This window comes from Elephas maximus, chromosome X (assembly GCF_024166365.1).
Source record: "Elephas maximus indicus isolate mEleMax1 chromosome X, mEleMax1 primary haplotype, whole genome shotgun sequence".
Lineage (NCBI taxonomy): Eukaryota > Metazoa > Chordata > Mammalia > Proboscidea > Elephantidae > Elephas > Elephas maximus.
The window spans coordinates 65,601,513-65,614,421 of NC_064846.1; the positions used below are offsets into that span (position 1 = coordinate 65,601,513).

Genomic DNA, 12,909 nt, shown 5'->3' on the forward strand with positions numbered 1-12,909 from the left:
TCGATTGTGTTTATGCTTTTCTTTACATGCTGTCATGGATTGAGTTGTGTCCTCCCAAAAAAATATGTGTCAACTTGGTTAGGTCATGATTCCCAGTATTATGTGGTTATCCTCCATTTTGTGATTGTAATTTTATGGTAAGAGGATTAGAGTGGGATTGTAACACCACCCTTACTCAGGTCACCTCCCTGATCCAGCGTAAAGAGAGTTTCCCTGGGGTGTGGTCTGCACCACCTTTTATCTCTCAAGAAATAAAAGAAAGGGGAAGCAGCAGAGAGTCGGGGACCTCATACTATCATGAAAGCAGCACCAGGAGCAGAGTGCTTCCTTTGGGCCCAGGGTCCCCGCGCCTGAGAAGCTCCTCAACCATAGGAAGATTGAGAACAGGGACCTTCTTCCAGAGCCGACAGAGAAAGAAAGCCTTCTCCTGGAGCCAACACCCTGAATTTGGACTTGTAACCCACTAGACTGTGAGAAAATAAATTTCTCTTTGTTAAAGCCACCCACTTGTGGTATTTCTGTTATGGCAGCACTAGATGACTAAGACACATGCATTTGGGAGTTCAATAAAGTCTCAGAGTGAATAGTCTATCCAAAGATTGCCACTTCTAAAAGACATATGATTCATTAGATACCTAATGATCTTCTAGTCTCTGAATATTGGTAGACCTCAATATCCTTAGGATCAGAAGTGAAATTATTTGAGATAAGAAATCACCCTGTGGGTACTGTATTTTGAGAGCAGGAGTACAATGAGGAGAACAAATTTCAAATTTCTTCTTTAAATTTTAGTTTGCCCTTTTATCAGTGTTTGTTATGTATGGCACAATAAATACATAACATAATCTGGTAAAACTTATAATTGTCATGTTATTCATTTTGGCTTCATCAAGTTCATCAGTTCTGCTCCATAAAGAAAGTTGTGTGCTTAATTAAGAATGTGCATTATCATTAGAATACACTTTGAATAATCTATCAGCATGAGCATATGTAAGTAGGGGAATCACAATGCAAAGTGTCTAATTTTATTTGTAAGGTTGGTATTTTAAGAATGATTCATGAATATATTCATTACCCACCCCCCCAAAAAAACCCAATGGTATTCATGGTGTATCACAAGTAATTGAGAAGTCCAGAGCTATATAGCACAGAATGAAAGGATGTGGCAGCCATGAGCAGAGGCATGGCAGGTGGGGGTGATGGCCTTGCCTACCTGCAGATACTGGCCACCCAGGTCAAAGAGGTTTGTGGAAGACACAGCGTCATGGGACGATTGTGTCTTCTCTTACTCCATGAAGCCATAGCCCTTGTGATTGCTGATTGTGTGGTCCCGGCCAGCATGCAAGTCTTGATCTTGCCAAAGGCCTCAAACATGCTCTTGATTTCATCCTCTGAGAGAACTTGGTGCACCAAGGCCAGGTAGATATGGTTGTAGGCCCATGCCTCCTCGGCCAGCTTGACAACGATAGGTTGGGCCTGCCCAATGTTGCTTGACCTGCCCACCTTGATGTTTCAGCTTTCCAGCATCACTGAATTTATTTGCTCCAAGGCCAGCTATGCTGCTCCTGGGACCTTGTACTCCATGAAGGCAAAGCCCTTCTGTGTCATAGTGATTGATTCCCAGGACATGACTATGCTTTTGATGGGCCCAAAGGGTGGGCAGGCCTGGTGGATGGCGCCCTTCCCCAGCTCATAGTAGATGGAGGCCATGTAGACCCAGCAAATGATGGCCAGCGCTCACTGCTGTTGAGCCACCATCTGCAGGTTGGTGAGATGCTGCTGGTGTGCAGTGGTCTGCTTCACCAGCACGCTTTTGATGCTGTGCTCCACGGTGTACTTCCTGACTCTCTGGAGGTCCTCCTGCTGCTTGGGAGTAAGAGGGGGCAGCCCCAGCTTTGGGCTGTGCTCTGCCCGTTCTCTATTTTGATGTCATCTGTGCTGATAACTACAGTCAATGTCACCATCTTGCCTCCGTGGGCACGTCACTGGCTCCTGATAACATTCTGAAGAATGGGAATTCCAGAACACTTCATTGTACTATGAGGAACCTGTACGTAGATCAAGAGGGAGTCATTTGAACAAAAGAAGGGGATATTGCATAGTTTAAAGTCAGGAAAAGTGTGCATCACGGTTATATCCTTTCACCATAGTTAGTCAATCTGTATGCTGAGCAAATAATCCGAGAAGCTGGATTATATGAAGAAGAGCATGGTATCAGGATTGGAGGAACGCTCATCAACAATCTTTGTTTTGCAGATGACACAATCTTCCTTGCTGAAAGTGAAGAGGACTTGAAGCACTTACTGATAAAGATCAAAGACCACAATAGCCTTCAGTATGGATTACACCTGAACATAAAGAAAACATAAATCCTCACAACTGGACCAATAAGCAATGTCATGATAAATGGTGAAAAGATTGAAGTTGTCAAGGATTTCATTTTCTTGGATCCACAATCAACAGCCATGGAAGCAGCAGTCAAGAAATCAAGAAAAACATTGCATTGGGCAAACCTGCTGCAAAAGAACTCTTTAAAGTGTTGGAAAGGAAAGATATCACCTTGAAGACTAAGGTGCACCTGACTCAAGCCATGGTGTTTTCAATCACATCATATGCATGTGAAAGCTGAACAATGGATAAGGAAGACAAAAGAAAAATTGACACCTTTGAGTTATGGTGTTGGTGAAGAATATTGAATATACTACGGACTGCGAAAAGAACGAGCAAATCTGTCTTGGAAGAAGTACAGCCAGAATACTCCTTAGAAGCAAGGATGGGGAGATTTTGTCTCACATGCTTTGGACATGTTATCAGGAGGGATCAGTCCCTGGAGAAGGACATCTTGCTTGGTAAAGTAGAGGGTCAGCAAAAAAGAGGAAGATGCTCAATGAGATGGATTGACACAGTTGCTGCAATAATGAGCTCAAGCATAACAACATTTGTGAGGATGGCGCAGGGCTGGACAGTGTTTCATTCTGTTGCACACAGGGTCGCTATAAGTCAGAACCGACTTGATGGCACCTAACGACAACAAGAGATATAGCATAGAATGAAAAGATTGGTAAATGTTGGTATACACTGTCCAGGATATGTAGATTAGACACTTTGTCTTCTTTATGTGCTTCATATGCTTGAAGAAAGTAATTATGATTTTTACTTCATGAAATGTGTTCAAATGCAGTAGATAAGATTTTGTTGTAAAAGTCCCATAGATAGTTATTGATAATTTCTCATGAAAAGGTACTACAATAAGACCAAAATTTTAGTTAATGGGGAAGAATGCAACCTGTTAAGGCAAAAATACAAAAAGTTAACCATTGCTGATTTTTAAAATGGTGCTAAGAGCTACTTGATGCAAATACCCTTTTATGATAAAAAGCTGAAGTAACACCTTGTGTTATCATAATACTTACAGTTTGCAAAACACATTCTCATATACTATCACATCATTTGTTCTTCACACTCATCAAGTGATGTCAGCTGGTATTAATATTTCCATTTTTCACATGAGGAAAATAAAGTTCATAGGAGTTAGGTCAGTCACCCAAGATCATTAGCTAGTTAATGTGCGAAGTTTATTGAAGAAATACAAAAATTTTTATATAAATGATCTTTTTAAGAAGTACAAATTCCTTTATAGAGATGTTAAATTTCATATTCATTTAATAATAGAGTCTGTGGGCTTTATTAATGTAGAGGACCAAATGAACTAATAGCCAGTAAAGGCGATAGCAAAGGAGCTGAGCCAAGAATGTAAAGTAAGTTTAGTTCATGTTCTTTTGGTCCATCTATAGCCAACAATGATATGCTAGACAACTAGAACCTGAAGTTTTGCCCCTGTGTAAGAGTCCATAAAGACCCCTTGTGGCACAGTGGTTAAGCAATGAGCTGCTAACCACAAGGTCAGTAGTTCAAATCCACCAGTCACCCCATGGGAGAAGGATGTGGCAGTCTGCTTCTGTGAAGATTACAGCCATGAAAACCCTATAAAAACAAAAACCCATTGCTATCAAGTCAATTCTGACTCTTAGTGATCCTATAGGACAGAGTAGAACTGCCCCATAGGTTTTCTAAGGAGCAGCTGGTGGATTTGAACTGCTGACCTTTTGCTTAGCAGCCAAACACTTAACCACTGTGCCCCTATAGGGCAGTTCTATTATGTACTATATACAGGATTGGTATGAGTTGGAATCAACTCTAGGGCAATGGTTTGGGCAATGGATAAGAAACCATCACCAAAAAAGGTATTGGGGACCACATATCCTCACCTACCCTTTCTTTGAAAGTAACTTAATATACTGGATGGAATATGTTTTTATAAAGCCCTTTAAAATCATTCATCACCCAGCAAATGAGTGAGAAATACAGGCAGTCCCTGGATTATGTACTAGTTCCATGCCTAAGTCTGCCTTGGAGTAGAATTTGTACCTAAGTCAGAGCGGTTAGGTACAGTTCATGTCTAACATCAGTTAGTCAATTGTTGGTCTTAGTATATAGCATATAGTGTCCTTTTCTATGCATAAAAAAATTAAAAACTTCCAGATACACTAAAACATCTTTAAATAATAATACAGTAGTAATAATAATAATAATGTTTTGATGCTTGTCACAAAGTATGTACCTCAAATTTTTAATATAATAGGCTTCGGGGGGTTGGTTTGTAATTGCAGGTTATACATGAGTAAGCCATTTGTAATCCCAGGACTGCCTGTACTTGAAAATTAAAAAAAAGAGAGCTATTAAAATCAGAAAACCAGAGATGTAAGGAGAGAACTAAAACTAGTTTTCTACTAGGGAATTTTCCATATTAGATGACCTTGTGCTTCAGTTGTCACCAACTCACAGAGCTAAGAGTACATTGAAAAAAAAAAAAAGCCCAGGGCCTACCCAACAAAAAAAAAACTAAGAGGGTCTAATAGGACAGTATCTCCCCCCGCACCTAATACTGGGGCTCCAAAGTGCGCTAACCTGAGTGGCAGAATGGGTAAAAAAAAATGACACATCAATATGCTGTCTGCAAGAGACACATCTCAGACACAAAAGTATAAATAAATTAAAATTTAAAGGCTAGAAAAAGAAACATCAAGCAAAATATAACCAAAAAAAGAGCAGAAGTCGCAATATTAACCTCAGATAAAATAGACTTAAAAACAAAATCCACCATAAAAGACAAGAAAGACTTTATATAATAAGTAAAGGATCAATCCACCAAGAGGACATAACCATAATAAATATATATGCATCAATGACAGAGCTCCAAAGTACATAAAATAGACATTAACAGCCCTGAAAAGAGAAATAGACACTTCCACAATAATAGTAGGAGAGTTTAACACACCACTCTAAGCTAAGAACAGAACAACTAGAAAGAAACTCAACCAAGACACAGAAGAGCTAAATATCACAATCAACCAACTGGACTTCATAGAGTTACAAAACATTTCACTCAACATTGGCAAGGTACACCTTCTTCTCCAATGCTCATGGATCATTCTCTAGAATAGACAACATTGTAGGCCACAAAACAAACCTCAACAAATTTAAAAATCAATATAATACAAAGCATCTACTCTGATCAAAATGTTACAAAAGTATAAATCAATAACAGGAAAAGCAAAGAAAAAAAACTAATACATGGAAACTGAATAACACCCGACTTAAACTACTGAATAATAAAATAAATCACAGATGAAATAAAAAAAAATTCCTACAATCAAACAAGAATGAAAGCACAATATACCAAAACTTTTGAGGCACAGCCAAAGTAGTGCTCAGAGGTCAATTTATACCAATAAACACGCACATACAAAAAGAAGAAAGGGCCAGAATCAAAACATTAACCCTACAACTGGAACAAAGAGAAAGAGTACACCAAAAGAAGCCCACTGTCAGCACAAGAAACAAAATAAAAATTAGAGCAGAAATAAATGAAACAGAGAACAGAAAAACAATAGAAAGAATCAATGAGACTAAAAGCTGGTTCTTTGAAAGGATCAATAAAATCAACAAACCACTAGCCAAACTGACAAAAGAAAAACAAGAGAAGATGCAAATAACCAAAATAAAAAATGAGATGGGTGACATTACAACAGAACCAACTGAATTAAAAAGAATCATAACAGAATAGTATGAAATATAGTATTCCAACAAATTTGAAAAACTAGAGGAAATGGACAAATTTCTAGAAATACATTATCTACCTTAACTGACACAAACTGAGGTAGAAAATTTGAACAGACTTGTAACAAAAGAAGAAATTGAAGGGGTCATATAAAAAGTCCCCCCCAAAAGGAAAGCCACTGGTGAATTCTACCAAACATTAAGAGAAAAATTGACACCAATTCTCCTCAAACTATTCCAGAACATAGAAAAGGGAGGAATACTCCCAAATTCATTCTATGAAGGGAGCGTAACCCTGATACCAATGCCAGACAAAGAAAAGAAAAAAAAAATAAACTATAGACCAACATCTTGCATGAATATAAATGCAAAAATTCTCGATAATCCCAGCCAATAGAATTCAACAGCAAATAAAAAAAATTCATCACAACCAAGTGGGATTCATACCAGACATGCAGGATGATTCAACGTCAGAAAACCAATTAACATAATCCACCACATAAACATAATCCACGTAAATAAAACAAAGGAAAAGAATCACACGATCCTCGCGATTGATGCAGAAAAGGCATTTGATAAAGTCCAACACCCATTCCTCATAAAAGCTCTCACCAAAATAGGAACAGAAGGGAAATTCCTCAACATAATAAAGGGAAAACCAGTAGCCAACATTACCCTCAATAGAGAGACTCTTAAAGCAATCCCCTTGAGAACAGGAACCAGACAAGGATGCCCTTTATTGTCACTCTTATTCAACATTGTGTTGGAAGTCCTAGAGAGAGCAATAAGGCACGAAAAGGAAATAAAGGGCATCCAAATTGATAAGAAAGAAATAAAACTATTTCTATTTGCAGATAATATGGTCCTATACATAGAAAATTTAAAAGATTCCACGAGAAAGCTACTGAATTAATAGAAGGACTCAGCAAACTGGAAGGATACAAGATCGACATAGAAAAATCAGTTTGATTCCTTTAAATCAAGAAAGAGAATTTTGAAAAGGAAATCAGGAAAGTGATACCATTTACAATAGCTCCCTCCCCCCCCCAAATAAAACACTTAGGAATAAATCTAACCAGGGACGTAAAAGACGTATACAAAAAAATACAAAACACTATTGCAAGAAACCAAAAAACCTACATAAATGGAAAAACGTACCATGCTCTTGGATAGAAAGACTTAACATTGTGAAAATGTCAATACTACCCAAAGTGATATATAGACATAATGCAATCCCAGTCCAAATCCCAACAGCATTCTTTGACTAGGTGGAAAAATTAATCAATAACTTTATATAAAAGAGAAGCTGGCCCTGAATAAGTAAAACATTATTAAAGAGGAACAAAGTAGGAGGCCTCACACTACTTGATCTCAGAACCTACTACACAGCCAAGGTAGTCAGAAGAGTGTTGTACTGGTACAACAACAGACATGTACACCAATGGAACAGAACTGAGAACCCAGAACGGAAATCCATCCACCTATGGACAGCTGCTCTTCAACAAAGAACCAAAGTCCGTTAAATGGGTAAGAGACAGTCTCTTTAAAAAATGATGTTGGCAAAACTGGATATCTATTTGTAGAAAAATGAAACAGGACTCATTCCTCACACCACACACAAAAACTAACTCAAAAAGGATCAAAGACCTAAACACGAAACCTAAAACTATAAAGACAATGAAGGAAAAAACAGGGACAATGCTAGGGGCCCTAATATATGGCATAAATAGAATATTAAACATGACTAAAAAGGCACACACAGAAGATGAGCTAGAAAAATGGAACTGCCTAAAAATTAAACACTTATGCTCAACAAAAGACTTCTCCAAAAGAAAGTAAAAAGGGAACTTACAGATTGGGAAATAAATGGCTATGACATATCTGAAAGGGTCTCATCTCTAAAATTTATAGAAAACTTCAACACTTGAACAACAAAAAAGAAAAGAAAAAAAATCCAATTAAAAATGATCAAAGAATATGAACACACACTTCACCAAAGAAGACATTTAGGCAGCTAACAAACATATGAAGAAATGCTCAAGATCATTAGCAATTAGAGAGATGCAAATCAAAACTACACTGAGATATTATCTCACCCCAACATTATGGGCGCTAATCAAGAAAACAAGCAGAAAATAACAAATGTTGACAAGGTTGTGGGGAGATTGGAAGTCTTATGTATGCACTGCTGGTGGGAATGTAAAAGGGTACAACCACAATGGAAAACAGTATGACACTTCCTCAAAAAGCTGGAAATAGAAATACAATATGATCCAGCAATCCCGCTCCTAGATATATACCTGTCTCAGGCTGGGTTGTCTAGAGAAGCAGAACCAGTAAAGCATTGTCTTAGGCTGGGTTGTCTAGAGAAGCAGAACCAGTAAAGCATTGTCTTAGGCTGGGTTCTCTAGAGAAGCAAAACCTGTAAAGCACGTAAATATATAGAGAGTGAGATTTATATCAAGGAAATGGCTCACACAGTTGTAGAGGCTGAAACGTCCCAAGTCTGTGGGTCAGGATAGAGGCTTCTCCTAATTCACGTAGTCCAGGGGCTGGTGAACCCAAGATCAGCAGGTCAGAGAGAAGAGCTCTTGCTCACAGGCTGCAAAGATTGATGAATCCCAAGATTGGCAGGCAAGACAACAGGTAAGCTGCTAGCTCAAGCCCCAAGAACTGGAGGTCAGACGAACAGGAGCCACCTACAAGACCCAGAGCAAGCAAAAGCCCATGAGCTTTGCCAGAATCTCTACGTATATTTGATGCAGGCCACTCCCTTTCAACTGCTTGGCTACTCAAGGCAGATTCCATCATGAAGGCAATCATATTATATCAAATCTCATCATGGAAGTGATCACAACATCAAATGACTGCCAAACCACTGAAAACCATGACCCAGACAAGTTGACACACAACCTTAACAATCACAAGCCTCTCTCTCTCTCTCTCATATAGAGTCTTAAAGAGGCTGCTCATGCCGTTGTAGAGGCTGGGAAATCCTAGCCTCTTGAATACGTCTTTCTATTCAAGAGCATGGTATGTTTTTCCATTTAAGTAGGTATTTGTTGGTTTCTTAACAGTAGTTTTTTTTTTTTTGTATACATCTTTTACATCCCTGGTTAGGTTTATTACTAAGTGTTTGGTTGAAGGCTTCTCCCAACTCACATAGCTGAAGGGGCTGGTGAACCCAAGATAGGTAGGTCAGCTGCTAGCTCAAGTTCCAAGAACCAGAGGTCAGATAAAGTAGCCAGCTGCATGATCCAGGGCAATCAAAAGCCCATGAGACTTGCCAGAAAGTCCACCTTCTTTGGATGCAGGTCACACTCGCAAGGAAAATCCCTTTCAACTGATTGGCTACTCACAGCAGATCCTATCATGTGGACTATCACAGTATGTCAGATTTCACCATAGAGGTGATTACATCATTATATGACTGCCAAGCTACATTATAACTGCCAAATCACTGAGAATCATAGCCCAGCCTAAGTTTTTAATGATCACAATGCCCTAAAGAAATAAGATCCATGACACAAACAGACATATGTACACCCATGTTCATTGCAGCATTATTCACAATAGAAAAAGTGGAAACAATTTAAACGCTTGTCAACAGATGAATGGATTAACAAACTGTGGTACATACACACAATGAAATACTATGCAACAATGAATAATAATGAAAACTCCATGAAGCATCTCAAAACATGGATGAATTTGGAGGAGGTTACGCTGAGTGAAATATGTAAATCATAAAAGGACAAATACTGTATGAGACTACTATTATAAAGTAACATCAAAAGTTTACACACAGAAATACAAACACAAAAACAAAGTGCTCCACCCTGAGTATTAAGTGTGAATTAGAAATAAATCCATACCTCAAGGGGATGGCAAAGGAAAATTTTCTCTCTTGAGCAATTATGCTGAGTGGAACGAAAAACATTTCCCTTGATATAACCACTATCTTGCCCTCATATGGCTTTGCAGCTCAAATTTTGCAGTACTTGAATGATCCAAAACATGTTAAGTTTCAATATTGTTTAAAATTGCTCCTGTATGGTAGAGATCCTAGGTGCCTAGCAGTATTAACCCCAAATCTTCTTTGGATTAGTGAGAATTTAAGAGACCTGAAGATTTGTGTAAAAAGATCAGAGTTTTAAAAGGAGAGGAAAGATAAAATGTGACAAAGACAGTATTTGAAGGGATAATGGCTAAGAGTTTTCCAACACTGATAAAAGACAAGCATCTACAGATTTTGGTAGCTCAATGAATCCCAAGCATGGTAAATAAAAGGAAATACATAACAAATCAGCAAAATCCAGACTATAAAAAAAATTCTACGAGTACGAACAACCTGGTTTATTCAACAACAACAAAAATGTAAGGGAAAGAAAAAGAGAAGGGGAGCATATGTATTAAAAGAGACTATTTTTTTTAAGAGATATATCAATCAATCATAATGTATATATACATACACCTTATTTGAATCCTGATTTAAGAAAAAAAAAGTTTAGGAGACAACTTGAGAAACTTGTACAGGGATTCAATATTTAATAATGTTAAGAAATTATTATTACAATGTGGGGATGTGGAAACGGTATTATTATGTTTTTGTAAAAGAGTTATCTCCTTTATTTTTGGATAAAATGATAGCTGGAACTTGCTTAAAAATAACTTGAGTGTAGGGAAATTTAGGTGGCTGGAAGTACAGATAAAACAAGATTAGTCATGAGTTGATATTTATTTATTTTTTCCTTTGGGATTTTTGTTGACCCCTATTTCTGTAATGGAGAGCATGGTGAATCATTGAACGTGTTTAAGTTTTTGATGGTAATATGGTTTTCATATTATGCCTCATCCCATAAATTGTACCCTTGAAATCCAGAGGTACGTATATTTTTGACACCCAAAATTCTACCCACAGTGTCCAGAGGTACATATGTGTATAAAAAACATTTTCAAAATTCATGTTTTTCCTACTAAAAATTCAATGATTCAGCACCACCTCATACAGTACCCTGTAAAAACAGTAATTTGCAATACAGGCCTGTTTTCTTCTGTTTCAAACTGTTTTATAGGGCCCTGCCTGCCATCAGTACCAGCACATGCTGTCAGTGGTACGGCATCTTCCCAATGAAAAAGTGAGTGGCAGCTATATGTACCACGAGTCAAGAAAGGGTTTTAACAATATTAGGCAAAATAGAAATTAAATATAATGTAAACATATTGCCTTTGAATCAGAAATAAAGAGCATTAAATTTTGAAAATATAATGTTCAATTCACAGAAATAATGATGATTCTAAATTATATGTGCCCTATTTTTTTATAACATAGCATAAAGCATATGAAGTAAAAATAGACCAACATCAGAAGAAGTAGACCAATCTGCCATCATAATGGAAAGTGTTAGTATGCATCTCTAAATCAGAGGTAGGCACACTACAGGACATAGATCAAACTCAGTCTCATGCCTATTGTGGTAAATAAAGATTTGTTGGAAAATTGTCACATCCATTTGTTTATATATTGTCTATGACTGCTTTTACAGTGCAGTGACAGTGTGGAGTAGTTCCACAGACCACATAGTGTGCAAGTTTAAAAAATTTTCTATCTTATCTTTTACCACAAAAATTTTCCCAACTCCAATTTTATCAGCAGAAATACCCAGTAGGATAAAAAAAAAAAATCAGTAAGGATATGGAAGATGTTAACAACACATTTAAAGTCTGAGTTTATAAATATATAGAGAAGACACTACAATGCAAGAAACACATTCTTTTCATACACACAATAAACAATTCCAAAAGAGAACATAAACAAGACCATAAAGTATCTATCAACAAATTTCAAATAACTGAAATTACAAAAAATATATTTTATGATGTTACATCTACTTAGAAGTAAACAACAAAAAATAACTTAGGGAAGAATAAAAAAAGTTTATTAAAAAAACTTCTGTGTAATTCATGAGTTGAAGAAATTCTATTTTAACTAAATGATAATAAAAACACTAAATCTCAAAACTTATGGGATAAAGCTAAAACAGTGTTTGGGAATGAAATTCATAGATAAAATATTTATTATTATAAGTATGTATATTAAAAGTGAAAAATACGTGTATAAGCTAAGAGTTCAATTACAGACATTAATGACAAAATCCCAGAATAGAACCTAAGAAAGTTGAGGGAATAAAATAAAGAAAAATAGTAGAAATTAATAAATTGTAAAACAAAAAAATACAATAAAAGGGACAAAATGATCAACAGTTGATGTAAAAAAGCAAACTAATAAAATTGACAAATCACTGATAAACCAAAAAAAGACAGCAGAAATAAACAATATTATGGAAGAAAAAAGCTGCATGTCTACAGACTCTGGTAACAATAAAAAAATTTAGAGAAGATTATAACCAAATTTATGCATTTAAGTATTATATAAAATTCATCAATTCTTAGATAAATAAAACAAACTCAAGAAAAACCAGTAGAGTGATATCAGCAAAACTGGTGGAGTAGGGACTTAAAAAAATTTCTTCCCCCATAAAAGCAACCAGAACATTGTCAAAAATTGATAGCATAAACCTTTTCAAAACTCTAGAAATTAACCAAAGTCTTGAAGCAGTCTTGTGGATGCTTATTTAAGAAAAACAGCCACATCTTATTAAGTGAAGCAAGCTTTGTGGGATTTAAACCTGCCTATTCTCACTCTTTATTCTCACTCCAGTACTCCAGCTCTGGGCAAACAAACAAACCAAACCCAGTACGGTCAAGTTGATTCTGACTCATAGTGAC

The 12,909-nt window shown here is 36.7% G+C and overlaps 1 pseudogene; it reads right to left on the reverse strand.

The window, feature by feature from the left end:
• Positions 1–1,138: 1,138 nt before the first annotated feature.
• LOC126068723 (poly(U)-binding-splicing factor PUF60-like) lies at positions 1,139–1,964 on the reverse strand (annotated as a pseudogene).
• Between the last annotated feature and the right edge of the window lie 10,945 nt (positions 1,965–12,909).